The 15299-nt window shown below is 42.6% G+C and overlaps 1 protein-coding gene across 1 annotated transcript in view; it reads left to right on the forward strand.

Annotated features, from left to right (window-relative positions):
- Positions 1-2293: 2293 nt before the first annotated feature.
- Positions 2294-15299, forward strand: part of ZNF518B (zinc finger protein 518B) — a 46467-nt gene continuing 33461 nt past the window's right edge. Inside the window, exon 1 of the mRNA XM_075333458.1 lies at positions 2294-2392. The gene's annotated coding sequence lies outside the window, so the exon portion shown is untranslated. The remainder of the gene's footprint in view (positions 2393-15299) is intronic.

Genomic DNA, 15299 nt, shown 5'->3' on the forward strand with positions numbered 1-15299 from the left:
GGGCTGAAGCATTGCTCCAAATAGCAGACGAGAACAGAGTATATATCAGCTTTAAGTCCCCTAAGGTGACTAGTAAAATCGATATAAAGTGTTAGGCTAGGTTCACATTTCCTTTGTTATGATCAGTCACAATCCGCCGCTCTAACAACGCATTCCGTTTGGCGGATTCCTTTGTTTCCCATAGACTTGTATGAGCGGTGGATTGTGACTGATGTCCTTGCATTGCATCCTCCGCCCGACTGATCAGTCGTGGAACGACTGACCGTCGGGTGGCAGGAACGCAGCATATAACAATTTTTGAGCAGCGGAATCCTTTTGATTTTTCTGCGCATGCTCTCTCTCGGCGGCCGAATGATCAGGTAATCGCCCGGCAGCCGCCTTCTGTGAGCGATCGGCTGATCACCCGGCGGCCGGCTTTTATGAGAGTGATCAGCTGATCTCCCGGCGGCCGGCTTTTATGAGCCGGCTGCCGGGAGATCATCTGATCGCTCTCAAAAGCCGGCGGCCGGGAGATCAGCTGATTGCTCTCAAAAGCCGGCGGCCGGGAGATCAGCTGATCGCTTTCAAAAGCCGGCGGCTGGGAGATCATATGATCGCTCTCAAAAGCCGGCGGCTGGGAGATCATATGATCGCTCTCAAAAGCCGGCGGCTGGGAGATCATATGATCGCTCTCAAAAGCCGGCGGCTGGGAGATCATATGATCGCTCTCAAAAGCCAGCGGCTGGGAGATCATATGATCACTCTCAAAAGCCGGCGGTTGGGAGAGCATATGATCGCTCTCTAAAGCCGGCGGCTGGGAGATCATATGATCGCTCTCTAAAGCCGGCGGCTGGGAGATCATATGATCGCTCTCTAAAGCCGGCGGCTGGGAGATCATATGATCGCTCTCAAAAGCCGGCGGCTGGGAGATCATCTGATCGCTCTCAAAAGCCGGCGGCCGGCTATTGTGAACGGTCACTTATTTTACAACGGAATCCGCTTTCTCGTGACAATGAATTCCAATTCTTGTCACCCGTTGTACAACACATCAGTCACAAGCGTCAAGCAACACATGTGACTGATGAAAAACAACGAAAATGTGAACCTAGCCTTAAACAAAAATTAAAAAATTTAAAAATTAAAACAAAAAAACTAAAGTTCAAACAATTGAAAATAAAACAATTAAAAAAAATAAAAAACACACATTTGGTATCGCCGCGTTCAGAAATGCCCAATCTATCAAAATATAAAATCAATAAATCTGATCGGTACATAGCATTACGAGAAACAAAATCAAATTGCCAAAATTACGTTTTTTTGGTTTCACAACATTGCATTAAAATGCAACAACAGGCGATCAAAACATCCCATCTAACTCAAAATGGTATTATTAAAAATGTGAGCTCAAGATGCAAAAAATAAGCCATCACTGAGCCCCAGATCCTAAAAAATAAGAACCCTACGGATCTCAGAAAATGACGACAAAAGCGCAATTCTTTTTGTTTTTTTGAAAAATGTCTGCATTTTTTCTACCACTAAAATAAAAAAACTATACAAGTTTGGTATCGATGAACTCGTACTGACCTGGGAAATCAAATTACCTGGTCAGATTTACCATATAGTGATCATGATAAATAAAAACCCAAAAAAACAACTGTGCAATTGCACTTTTTTTGCAATATCATTACACTTGGGATTTTTTCCTGCTTTCCAGTACAATATGGGACAGACTAAATGGTGTAAAAAAAAAGTACACCTCGTCCTGCAAAAAATAAGCCTTCATACGGCTATATTGATGGAAAAATAAAAAAGTTATGAGTTTTGGAAGAAAAAGAGGAAAAAAGGAAAAATGGAAAATTGCCCAGGGGTGAAGGGGTTAACAAGGACAAAAAAAAAAAATTGTGTCTGCATGTTTTTCCTGCTAACAGAATCGCTCCTGGATCTAAGGTGATGATTACTGGAGGTGTGAACTGAGCCTAAGAGAGAAGAGAATGTTATAGGACGTCACACAAGGGGAAAGCAATGAAGAAATCAGTAATTAGAGGACTCCATTCCCTTCCCACCGACTACACAGCCTGCTGCCATGACACAAGCCCAGCACTGACACTTCTACCAGCCGGCTGCTGTTTGCACAGATGAACACCAGGTGGCGCTGTGCTCTCCCTGTTATTACACGGCTCGCGTCTCGAGCTCAGCTCTCAGCCACGCCCCCTGTAGAGTTCTACTGGAGACACGTAGCCGCGCGGCCAATCAGAGCGCCGACTACAGGATCTCTGACGTCATAGCAGACTCTCCGGCGCCAGCTTGTGCGACGATCCGGGCGGACGTGAGCGGAATGCGTGATTATCGGACACACCGGGGCTCACACTGAGGAGCACGCGGTCCCGGGGCTCCCGCCATGGCTGCAGCTGAGGTGATCGCTCTCATTATTGCTCTGGATGGCTGCGGACAAGGGCTGGGGTGTGGGTGACGGTGAGCACAGCCCGTCCGGCCAACACTTGGTTAACTGCGGCTGTGTGCGGGAGGATGGGGGCGGGATTGTGGCTGTAGAGCAAAAAGAAGACCGGAGGAGGAGGAGGACGGCGCCCTACAGCATGGGCTGCAGCCCCGGTGTCATGGCCGGAGCCCTGCGGGGGGAGGGGCGGACAGCAAGGGGTTAAGGCCACCTTGGGAGCGAAAGCGTGGGGCTGCGGACATCGGCGGGGAAATGGTTAAGTGAGTACTCTGCAGAGCTGGGGGATTGGGAATAGTGTGCACTGCTGATAACCTGTGTAAGGGGTGGATTATAATGTGTGGGCATATACTATATACGGGTGTGTGTATGTATGTGTATATATATATATATATATATATATATATATATATATATACACAACTATACATATAATAAATTGTAAAACAAAAATATAGTATATAATAAAAAAATTATATATATAAAATTGTAAACATATATATATATATATAATATATATATATATATATATATATATATATATATATATATATATTTACAATTTTATATATATATTTTTTTTCAGTTTTTTTATTATATATTATATTTTTGTTTTACAATTTATTATATGTATAGTTGTGTATTTGTGTATATATATATATATATATACACACATACAACTATACATATAATAAATTGTAAAACAAAAATATAATATATAATACAAACTGAAAAAAAAAATTATATATATGAAATTGTAAATATATATATATTATACTCTTACCAGATGCCTATTAGTCTTTTGAGTGCACATTTTACTTCCATATTTTTGGAATGCGCATAAGGTAAATATTTATCTTTTCTCCTATTCCCAGTCATGTGACATGATGACATCATACGTTCGTCCTTACACGTGTCGACGTAAACAGTTGCTGATCGGCTGTGTTGGGCGGTCTGTCATTCGGTTTATACCGAACTTCACGCACAGCACAATCGTTTATACAATCGTTCTGTGCACTTAGATGTCACACAGGATCCTCTTGGAATTAAATACAGTGGAACCTCAGCTTGCGAGTAACCCGGTTTGCGAGTATTTCGCTATATGAGCGGACCTTGCTGTAAATTTGTAACTCAGTTTACGATCAAGCTTTGCTGTACGAGCAAATACTCTCACACTTCCGGTTCCGTACTTTTCACCACACTCTGACCCGATCTTGCAGTCCACAAACACACACTCTATGCTCACCTTACCCTCCATCCATCGCCGGCCTCCCGGTTCTTGTAGTTCGCCGGTACAGGATGTGTATCGGGTAACCATCGCGATGATGGAGGAAATTCCGCTGTCAGCTGCTTCTCAAAGGCAGCGCGCTGGCCAATCAGAGGCAAGTGGCTCATGTGTATGACGTCTGCTGCTGAAAGCGGAAGTTTCGGCATCGGTCGCGATGGGTACCCGATACAAATCCTGTACCGGCAAACTACAAGAACCAGGAGGCCGGCGATGGAAGGTAAGGTGAGCATAATATGTGTGTTTGTGTGTGCGTGTGTGAAGTGGCACAATAGGGGACCAGGATGGGACATTGAACAAGTTGTGGAACGAATTCTCTGAGCTTCCATTATTTCCTATGGGAAATCTTGCTTTGCTAGACGAGTAACTTGGTTAACAAGCACACTCCCAGAACAAATTGTTCTCGTTAACCAAGGTTCCACTGTATAATATATATATATCAATTTTTTTTTTTTCTTTTTCTGAAATTGAGTGTCTACTATTTGGTCATCCCCTTTTGGTCACTTCTAGAGAATCACTTATTCCACCTCTACAGACATCATCCCTCTCCCCATCGGGGCTCACTGCCTACATTCCCTATTACTTTGTCTTTGGATTGTGGTTGTCAACTTGACTTGTTTTTTTCTTTCTGGATGACTTATCATAAAAATCACGGACAGACAGTAATTTTTACGGACACATTGGAAAACCATAATTTCTGATTTATAAGTGATCCATGTCTACAGCCCATAATTCCGATATGAAGACATCAGCTGTAGTCACTGTAAAATGATTGATTACAGCCAAAATAATCTGTATAAGTTTCTTCAGCTTCAATAAAATCATAGATACCTTTTTAAAAAATCAGACAGGACAAAAAAAGTGGACGGTTGGTGACCCTCTCGGGAAGAAACCCGCACAAATACGGGAAGAGCATATAAATGTTCACCCTGGTAATCACTGACCCTTCGTCTAACACTGTCCCATATGAAATAACAAGACAAAACAATCACTGATCTCGGGGAGACCAGCCAGAGAAAACACTGCCGGCAGCCAGCGAGGACGCTCAACACAGTGAAATCCTAGGTGCATTGCCCCCTGGGAAGCATGCAAGTCAAAAAGGTCAGTGGAGCCTCTGTTAGGAGTCTCGATATAGAATCTACCCAGCTATCCCTCCGGGAAGGACCTAGCCAAGGAGTGGCTCTTTTTAGGAGACCACCATAACCACCATATTAAGTGGCCCTTTTAGTCAATATCCAGCTCTTGATGAGTTTAAAGATATGACAAGGGAAATACCAAGACCAGGTATCCATCCACAGACAGCTGTTTCGGGGTATTGCCCCTCATCAGTGTGGAGTAGGATTCTGGCCAGGTGGGAGCATTGCCTAGTAGACCACTTAATATGGTGGTCTCCTAAAAAGAGCCACTCCTTGGCTAGGTCCTTCCCGGAGGGATATCTGGCTAGTTTCTGTGTCGAGACTCCTAACAGAGGCTCCATGGACCTTTTTGATTTCCATATGAAATAACGCCACTTACTCTCCGGAACAGCGTCATGAACGCAGCGTTTCTCAGCAATTGTGTAACAAGACCTGTGGTGGCGATCTGCAGCTGCTGATTGGCTGCAGTGCTCATGTGGCATAAATATCAGTGGCCCATGGGCTTCAATGCTCGCACTTGCCTCTGACAAACCTCAAACATCCAAGGGAAGTGTAAGCGCTGCAGCCAATGAGTGTCTGCTGATTGGCTGCAGCGTTAAGTTCTCTGAACGTCATGCAATCACCAGGAGACACAGTGCTGACTCCACTGCTTTAGCAGCTGAGTTTTTGATGATTGTATTTCACGTGGAGTCTTGTTGTGGTTGTCCACGTAGTGGACAGACCCTTTATTTGGAGCTTTTGTCATCATTAGCAGATGGTTCATAATATTGGGGAAACGACTGTAGGTATGATCGAATACTTCAATTATCCGGCTTTGCGAATATTTTCCAAATACCTCGCCGCTATTCGACTATTCGATGCGCAATGTAAGTCTATGGGAAGCCCGAATAGTTCCGAATAGTTATTTGGGTTTCCCATATATAACATACATAACACATCGAATATTCGCGAATAGCGGCGAGGTATTTGGAAAATATTCGCGAAGCCGAATAATCGAAGTATTCGATCATCCCTAGAAACGAGCATTCTTAGTTCCAGGACATTTGTACATTGACTATTACACTTCCATCAAATAGTTGTGTGCAGCTGTAACAAAGGCCGGGAGGGCTCCATGTGTCACAGGAGGGAGACGGGCGCCGGAATTACCTGGTCAGATTGGGAAGCTTCGGCTCAGCAAAGAAATGGGGAAACTATTAGGTCTGAGGGCTAAACTTACCTCCTTTCCTTTTAATCAGGCAGTTTAAATGCGCGCACGGTGCGACAACGTGATGATCTGTGTGCTCAAATCCATCGTATTAATGATTCTGTGGCCGAGCAGTCATCTGAGATCTGCCGCACAAATCGGCACCAGACTAAATTGGCGGGTTAAAGGGTTAATTAAAACCTTCCACCTTCACTGTCGGCTGTGAGAGAGAATGAACCTTCTAATGTAATTTTCAAATCATTGTCATCTGACTTCTATCTTCTATGTATGAGCAGTAGAAGATCTTATCTTATAGAGGTCGTCTCAGATACAGTGCGACCCTCACTATGACACCTGTCACGCTGATCACAGCGCCATCAAAGTGAAAGGAGCGGCACTGCGATCCGATGGGCACTGCAACAACTAAGTCCCACCGCATAACTTTTTTTTTTTTTCCGGTCTTATCGCGGTACTCGGGGTTTAATAGAAAAACATTAAAAACAGAGAAATACGTAATTACTTACCGTTAATGTGTTTTTTCTGAACCTATGACGGCACCCTTACATTCTCGTGGTGCTGTCATGGGTGCTGGAAAAAAGTCTATAATTACAACATGAGTAGACCAGGTATCCGTCTACGCGTTTCAGGCAGATCTCCTGCCTTTAAAGGGAACCTGACACTGGATGTTTATAATACTTACCTAAAGGTCGGTGTAGAGCAGACTAGTCGGATCGGCGTCTCTGTTCTCCGAGTCCCGTGCCTCCTCTTTCAGCCATCTTTGTCCTCCTCCTGAAGCTAGTGTGGATGACGCGTTCTACGTCATCTACACTAGCCGACAGTGAGGTCCTGCGCAGGCGCAGTACAATTCTTTAATCTGCCCTGCTCAGGGCAAATCAAAGTGTGCCTTCACGGGACTTCAATGTCGGCTAGTGTAGATGAAGTAGAACACGTCATCCACACTAGCTTAAGAAGGAGGACAAAGATGGCCAAAAGAGGAGGCGCGGGACCCAGAGAACGGAGACGCCCATCCGCCCAGTCTGCTCCGCAGCAACCGTTAGGTGAGTATTATAAACATCCGGTGACGGGTCCCCTTTAATCATGACAAATAAACTCAAACTGGTAATACATATATAGCCCCACATATGAACAGAGGGTGGAGCAGAAAAACCCACAGATCGGACTAATCCAGTCCAGGATTTCCAAGCACTGCTTTTTCCTTCCGTCTGGTGAGCTGTTTACTTGTGTTTTTGTGTCAATGCACAATCTCTTTTGAAAGCCTGGTGTGTGGGGTGGACAGTTCTCCCTGCTCAATTCTTAGATAATGTCAGAACGGCTGCACCCAGTAATCTAAGTTAAACATGGTTAGTTTTAGAATCTCTTTGCCTACATTATGCTGCTCTCAGATGAATTGGCAAAAACCTGCTGACAGATTTCCTTTTAAAACTTGTTTAACCCTCACAGTGCCTAATATCTAGGAGAATTATCTGCTGTGTTCACATCACTGAGGTTATTAGTCTCAGCATACATATCTCCCCTCCAGTATGTTACCAGTGACCACCTTACAGCCCATTAACTCGAATAAGCGAGTTTCATCCAAAATGCACTGCAAACCAGTGCATGGTGTGATTACTATTTTTCTTCAAGCGGACATTGTCATAAAAAAAAATAATGGTAATTGGAACAGGCAATTGAATAACCTTGGTCCATGCGCTGTCTGTTTTTTCCATAGACAGACCAAAAATAGAGACCTGTGAACATCGACTCACAGGAAGCCTTCAGTTACTTCCTCTTCGTTCCGCATGGTCAAGCTTAGCTCATGGATTTAAGATCAGAAGCCCGAACGTTTTCAATATAGTTCCATATGATGATGAAAAATAAGTCGCAATGCTGAATTAATATGAAATATTAGAATATGTTTAATCAAGGACGTACAGTAGAAAGTTGTCTCAACACTAGAAATCCCAGAAATTTCAAGCTCCCCCCTGAAATGAAGGTAGAAATGTTAAATGACCCCTCTCTGGGACTTCTAGTGTTAAAATAAAACAAATAAATGAGAAACCTAACACTCCTCTCATGCACGTGATCCAGAAACCCGGGCAAATCTTCAAATTTTATAAAACCTGCTCCTTCAATGCACGTCACCCACAACCTGAGATGTCCCCTCCAGGCCTGGCCAAGTTAATTACATTTTACGACTCTTGTTGATGCAATTTAACCCCCCCCCAGCTTTGGGTTGTGATTTTTCTAAATTCAATGTCCTTCAGTTCCCGGACCAAATGATTTCTAACCCAAAATTGCACCTAATATTCTTTAGAATTAGCTGATTGATGCCCAATGTGGCAAGAATTTGAAACATATCGACAATAGCTTTTTCCTCGGGTTTTGGCCTACAAATACTAATGTGAAACATGTGGGACATTGTCTTTTGGCGTTGGATAAGTGTTTCTATAAATATTCAGGCTGACATTTTAGTGGAGTGGCCTAGGCTGTCCTGACATTAGTAGATGATAAATGCTGTTCATTAAGGCAGCTGCTTCTCACACTTTACACCTACAGAACCACATTTGTATAATGTAAAGTATATGGAGATGTTTCTATTTCCTTAGGTCCAGTAATAGTGTCTGAATCTTCGTGATTTGGTCTCTGTATGTCACTATTGTTTATTTTAACACTAGAAGTCCCAGAGAGGGGTCATTTTAACATTTTTACCTTTGGAACCCAGAGACGGGTCTCGACTGACCTGAAGGATTTTAGCTAACATCTTATAATCACCGTCTTTTGTTCTGTAATTAAGGCCATTACTGTCGCACCACAGGAGGTTGTTGTTTTCCATTGAGTTTAGCCATTTAGTTTCTAGTTAGTTCTATTCAGTTTGGACTAAGGGTCATTTGACCCTCTTTTGGGACTTCAGGGGGGAGCTCAAAATTTCTGGGACTTGTAGTATTAAATGAAACAGCTGAGATGTAATTGAAGTAGAGACTTTCAAGTTTAATTAAAGGGTCCGAAAACAAATATTCTAACGTTTAGGAATTGCAGCCATTTTTCTACAAAGCCCCCCCATTTCAGGGGCTCAAAAGTAATTGGACACATTTACTTTACCGTAAATAAAATGTTAATTTTTAATACTTTTTGTAGAGAATTATTTACAATTGTCAAGGAGAAATTCCATAGTTTCGAAAATCACCTACTTAACAGCGAATGTCTGCAGAAATCTCAAATCAAGCGGATGTCTCCAAATGCTGGGTTTCCTCCTTTTGTGAAGCTTTGCCGACTTTTACTGTAGCTGACCAGTTGTTGTTGGTCTTTCTGCCTTAGGTCTTGTCCTAAGCATATAAAATGTAGCTCAATGGGGTAGAGATCTGGTGAGTGATTTGGCCATTGCATAATATTCCACTTACTTGCCTTAAACTCCATGGTTACTTTCGCTATGTTTGGTGTCATTGCCCATCTGTCCTCTGAAGCGCCGTCAAATCAACCTTAATGCATTCGGTTGAATCTGAGCAGAAAGTATCATCCTCTACACTTCAGAAGTCATCCAACTGCTTCAGTGTTCATGCTTATGTGGTGGCCAGCCACGTCCTTGCATCGGTGGTATTTTTAGAGAACTTGGTGAGCTTTCCCCTCCCCCCCTTTTCCATACCTTTTCAGTCTTCAGGCACCTCATCAATAAACACTAGGGACCCAGTGCCATTGGAAGCCATACACGTCTGGTCATCACACTGCCTCCACCATGTGTTACTCAGGATGTGCTTTGCTTTGGATTATGAGCCGTTCCAGGACTTCTCTATGCTTTCTTCTTCCCATCAATCTGGAACAGGTTGTTCTCAGTTTCATCTGTCCAAAAAAATGCTTTTCCAGAACTGGGCGACTTCTTTAGATATTTTTTGGGGCAAAGTCTAATCTGGCCTTTCTCTTTTTAAGGCTGATTAATTGTTTGCACCTTGTGGTGAACCCTCTGTATTTGCTCTCATGAAGCTCTTGTTTATGGTAGACTTACATACTGAAACACCTACTTGTTGGAGAGTGTTTTTCACTTGGGTGGATGTGAATGAGTGAGTTTTCCTTCACTTTGGAAAGGATTCTGCGATCATCCACCTTGGTCCTTTGGAGCTCCCAAGTGCACCAGTGCGCTATTCTTCATTTTGTTTTTTGTTTGGTACATTCCACAAAAAAAAACCTGTTGATTTGGCCACTCCTAAATTTTTGCGATGGATTTCTTCATTTATTTTCAGCCTAATAATGATGGTCTGTCTCTTTTTTTTTGTTATTGAGAGTTCCATTGACCGCATGTTGTGGGTTCACAGAAACTGCTTCCAAATGCAAATGTTACACCTGGAATCAGCTCCAGACCTTTTAACTTCTTAGTTGATGATGGATTAACGACTGATTAGCTCATTAAAAATTTTTTGAGAGAATTGTTCAATTAAGTCGGGTCCCTTGAAAAAAAGGCAGTTGGATGGATGTTAAACAGATATAATTCCTAAATCATTACTTCAATTAGGATAAGAGCCACAAAATAAAGCTTAGACTACACTTTAAGAAGCCCATATGCCAAAACTTATGTAACTGTCCAAATATTTCTGAACCTTACTGTATTAACTAGGAGATTGAGCCTCTTTTTAGACTGTCATAATTATTAGGAAAATATTAAAACTTGAGCGTTAAGTGGTTAATGCCATCTTTTCAGTCAGCCATTAAAAAGATAAATAACAGCTCTCAAAACTACTAAGGTTCCGCATCAGCCAAAAATTGAAGAGGCGCATATTTATACACAACAGGACACAGGAATAGTGCGTATATGTATTCTGAAGGCTTCGTTCTGCCTGTTTCTTTTGCGCCCTGATGAGGACCAATCCATACGTTACCGTTTATGATAATGCTCATTTTAGATGTAAGCTATCCATTTTCATCACTGATGGATAATACTTTTAGTGATTTTTCTTATATAAATACTGTTGCAGGTGTTTTTTAAATGGTTTGTCATCCTGTGTACACAGGGCTTTACCGATTGTTCCTTTTCAATTAGTAAAATTCCTCCCCATTCCGAATCTTAATTTATCAAGAGCAAAGTCCTACTGGAAAGTTTAAAATAGGCCTCTATTATGGTGCTAGTTTTGGGCACTCGGGACAGCCTATCTTAGGCTGGGGTCAGGCTGTGTTTCACTGTCTGTATATGGACCATGATTCATGGACTGAATGTGGGTCTCTTGACCTGAGCTTACAACCTCTTAGGCATATATGAAGCTTTAAGTTTAGGTCGGGATACCTGCATTCATACAGAGAGGATAAGCCTGGCTCGACCGTTTCTGGTGTATATAGAGTCTGTAGAGTAGAGACCCCAGCACTCGAATGATAGACAATAGGAATACATTTTGCATTTTTGAGGATTTTTTTATTAATCTTGAGATTCTGCACCGAAATGAAAAGGCAAAACGCCCGACGTTTCGGCTACTGGAGCCTTTTTCAAGGTTTTGCGTGAGAAATAAATTAGAGCAACATGGGTCCCAAGTGGTCTACAAACAAGAGCAGGTTGAGAGGTGCCCCAAAGGTCAGAAGACAGGGAAGTGGTAAATGAGCGGTGCGCCGCCATCACTGCTCCTTACTCTTCCTTATTCCCAGGATTCCACCTACAGGTTCTGGGATCGCTACTTTATGGGATACCTGCATTAAGTCTATAAAATGCATTCTATACGTGCCATGAAATATGGCCTAAATGTGCCAATAGTGAGCACTCATGAGGTATGAACGACTGCTTATCTAGCATCCAGTATGCGTTATCGGAAGCACATTCTTGCGGCTGATGGCAACATTTTTTTTTTTTTTTTTGCCTGCATAAAGATCCGATCACCTTGTAAACAAGCATTTTGCCTATGTCAGTTGAGCGCCATCATGTCCACCTGAATGAATAATCCGGAACGAGGTTTAATCACTCATCTAAATACACCATTGAGTGTTTATTCTGTTGTCCTGAGGGCAAATTCCTCACCATCTATTTTGAGTACCTCTGTCAAGATGCCCAGATTCTAACTACCCAGTAGTAAAGGGAGTGTTGTCAACCAAGATTGGGTTTCCTCTCACCATGACATGTAGGATATTAATCTAAAGGCAGAAAAAGACCTTTCCCCATGACACCAGAAGACTATATAGCTGAGTATTTGGTTCATAGCCTCATCACTTCTATGTCACCTGCACCTTGTCTGATACTAGTACTTTTATGGCCTGGACACTTATTTGGCATATTGCCTGGGAAAACTTTTATCCAAGGGTAATTATAGTGGGTTCAAGGGTTGGTCACATCTACGTAATGGAGCTCAGGGGGGCTTAAAAGGGTCCCCTTTTGCCCATTAGAGAGCCATTACATTTAAACACCTTGGTAGGTTGAATCAATTTTAGAGTTTTTGCATTTGGGCCCATAAGCTGAAGTTGTGCTACTCTTCTCTGCATATGGCATATGTTAACGTGTTCTCAGCTTTTCATTATTTGTCAGAACTCAAAACACAGGCATACGTGTGTGTTCCATTGCCAATATATACCTTTAACAGAATAAATGATGTGATCAGGACCTTGAGACTACCAGCTTTATCTCATATCAGACTAGTTGTTGGGGATTTACTGTCTAAAGGCCAAGTCACACTAAGCAACATCGCTAGCAACATTGCTACTGAGGCACAACTTTTGTGACGTAACAGCGATGTTGCTAGCGATGTTGCTGTGTGTGACATCCAGCAACAACCTGGCCCCTGCTGTGAGGTCGCTGGTTGTTGCTGAATGTCCTGGACCATTTTTTAGTTGTTGCTGTCCCGCTGTGAAGCACACATCGCTTTGTGTGACAGCGACAGAGCAACAACTGAATGTGCAGGGAGCCGGCTGCTGCGGACGCTGGTAACCACGGTAAACAGCGGGTAACCAAGAGGCCCTTACCTTGGTTACCCGATATTTACCTTCGTTACCAGCGTCCGCCGCTCTCAGCTGCCAGTGCCGGCTCCCTGCACACATAGCCACAGTACACATCGGGTAATTAACCCGATGTGTACTCTGGCTAGGAGTGCAGGGAGCCAGCGCTAAGCGGTGTGCCCTGGTAACCAAGGTAAATATCGGGTTGGTTACCCAATATTTACCTTAGTTACCAAGCGCAGCATCGCTTCGACGTGTCGCTGCTGGCTGGGGGCTGGTCACTGGTTGCTGGTGAGATTTGCCTGTGTGACAGCTCACCAGCAACCTGTGTAGCGACGCTCAAGCAATCCCTGCCAGGTCAGGTTGCTGGTGGGATCGCTGGAGCGTCGCTTAGTGTGACGGTACCTTAAGGGTTTGATACAACATTACCGCCGATAAGTTAAAAAAAATGCCTCAATATATACAATCAAGCTATGTACGGTGCCTTGCAAAAGTATTCGGCCGCCTTGAATTTTACAGCCTTTTCTCACATTTCAGGCTTCAAACATAAAGATAGAAATGTTAATGTTATGGTGAAGAATCAACAACAAGTGGGACACAATTGTGAAGTTGAATGAAATTTATTGCTTATTTTAAACTTTTGTAAAAAAGAATAAACTGAAAATTGGGGCGTGCAATATTATTCATCCCCCCTTTACTTTCAGTGCAGCAAACTCACTCCAGAAGTTCATTGAGGATCTCTGAATGATCAAATGTTGTCCTAAATGACTGATGATGATAAATATAATCCCCTGTGTGTAATCAAGTCTCTGTATAAATGCACCTGCTCTGTGATAGTCTGTGTTCTGTTTAAACCACATAGAGCATCATGAAGACCAAAGAACACAACAGGCAGGTCCATGATACTGTTGTGGAGAAATTTAAAGCTGGATTTGGTTACAAAAAGATTTCCACAACTTTAAACATCCTAAGAAGCACTGTGCAAGCGATCATATTGAAATAAAGAAGTATCATACCACTGCAAATTTACCAAGACCTGGCCATCCCTCAAAAATTTCATGTCAAACAAGAAGAAGACTGATCAGAGATGCAGCCAAGAGGCCCATGATCACTCTGGATGAACTGCAGAGATCTACAGCTGAGGTGGGAGAGTCTGTCCATAGGACAACAATCAGTCGCACACTGCACAAATCTGGCCTTTATGGAAGGGTGGCAAGAAGAAAGCCATTTCTCAAAGATATCCATAAAAAGGATGTTTAAAGTTTGCCACAAGCCACCTGGGAGACACCAAACATGTGGAAGAAGGAGCTCTGGTCAGATTAAACCAAAATCAAACTATTTGGGTACAATGCCAAACGATATGTTTGGCGTAAAAGTAACACAGCTCATCCCCACTGTCAAACATGGTGGTGGCAGCATCATGGTTTGGGCCTGCTTTTCTTCAGCAGGGACAGGGAAGATGGTTAAAATTGATGGGAAGATGGATGGAGCCAAATACAGGACCATTCTTGAAGAAAACTTGTTGGAGTCTGCAAAAGACCTGAGACTGGGACGGAGATTTGTCTTTCAACAAGACAATGATCCCAAACATAAATCAAAAGCTACAATGGAATGGTTCACAAATAAACATATCCAGGTGTTAGAATGGCCAAGTCACAGTCCAGACCTGAATCCAATCGAGAATCTGTGGAAAGGGCTGTTCACAAACGCTCTCCATCCAACCTTACTCAGCTCCAGCTGTTTGCAAACCAAGAATGGGCAAGAATTTCAGTCTCTCGATGTGCAAAACTGATAGACACATAACCCAAGTGACTGCAGCTTTAATCGCAGCAAAAGTTGTTGTTGATTCTTCACCATAACATTAAATTTTTTATCTTTTGAAGCCTGAAACGTGGGAAAAGGTTGAAAAATTCAAAGAGGCCGAATATTTTTGCAAGGCACTGTATATACTAATATGGCTATGGAAGGAGATGCAGGGTATGGTATCCCATAGGGTATAGTAAGTAGTGGACAATATAGTAGCAAAAGAACAAATCGGTATAAAAAATGATTAGATACCAAAAGAAGCAAACAACCAACCACAAGTGCAAAAATGAAATATGATTCATGGATAAGTTATACAATCTCTAGTTGTGGCAAGAACAGCTAAAAACTGGGTCCTATGTTAAGGAGAGGCAATAAACCACACAGGGGGCGTTATATGTTGTAGATGTTCAATCTGCGTTTTAATAATCTTACTAAGCTCTAGCTCTAGAAATGGAGCCTTATAAAAGAACACTGCATTATACAGTATTGCTAGATATTGTAATCTTTGCAATCCATATTAAGACTGGAAAAAAAACTTGAATATATAAAATTATTCCAAACTCC

This window comes from Anomaloglossus baeobatrachus, chromosome 1, assembly GCF_048569485.1.
Source record: "Anomaloglossus baeobatrachus isolate aAnoBae1 chromosome 1, aAnoBae1.hap1, whole genome shotgun sequence".
In the NCBI taxonomy this organism is placed as follows: Eukaryota; Metazoa; Chordata; class Amphibia; order Anura; family Aromobatidae; genus Anomaloglossus; species Anomaloglossus baeobatrachus.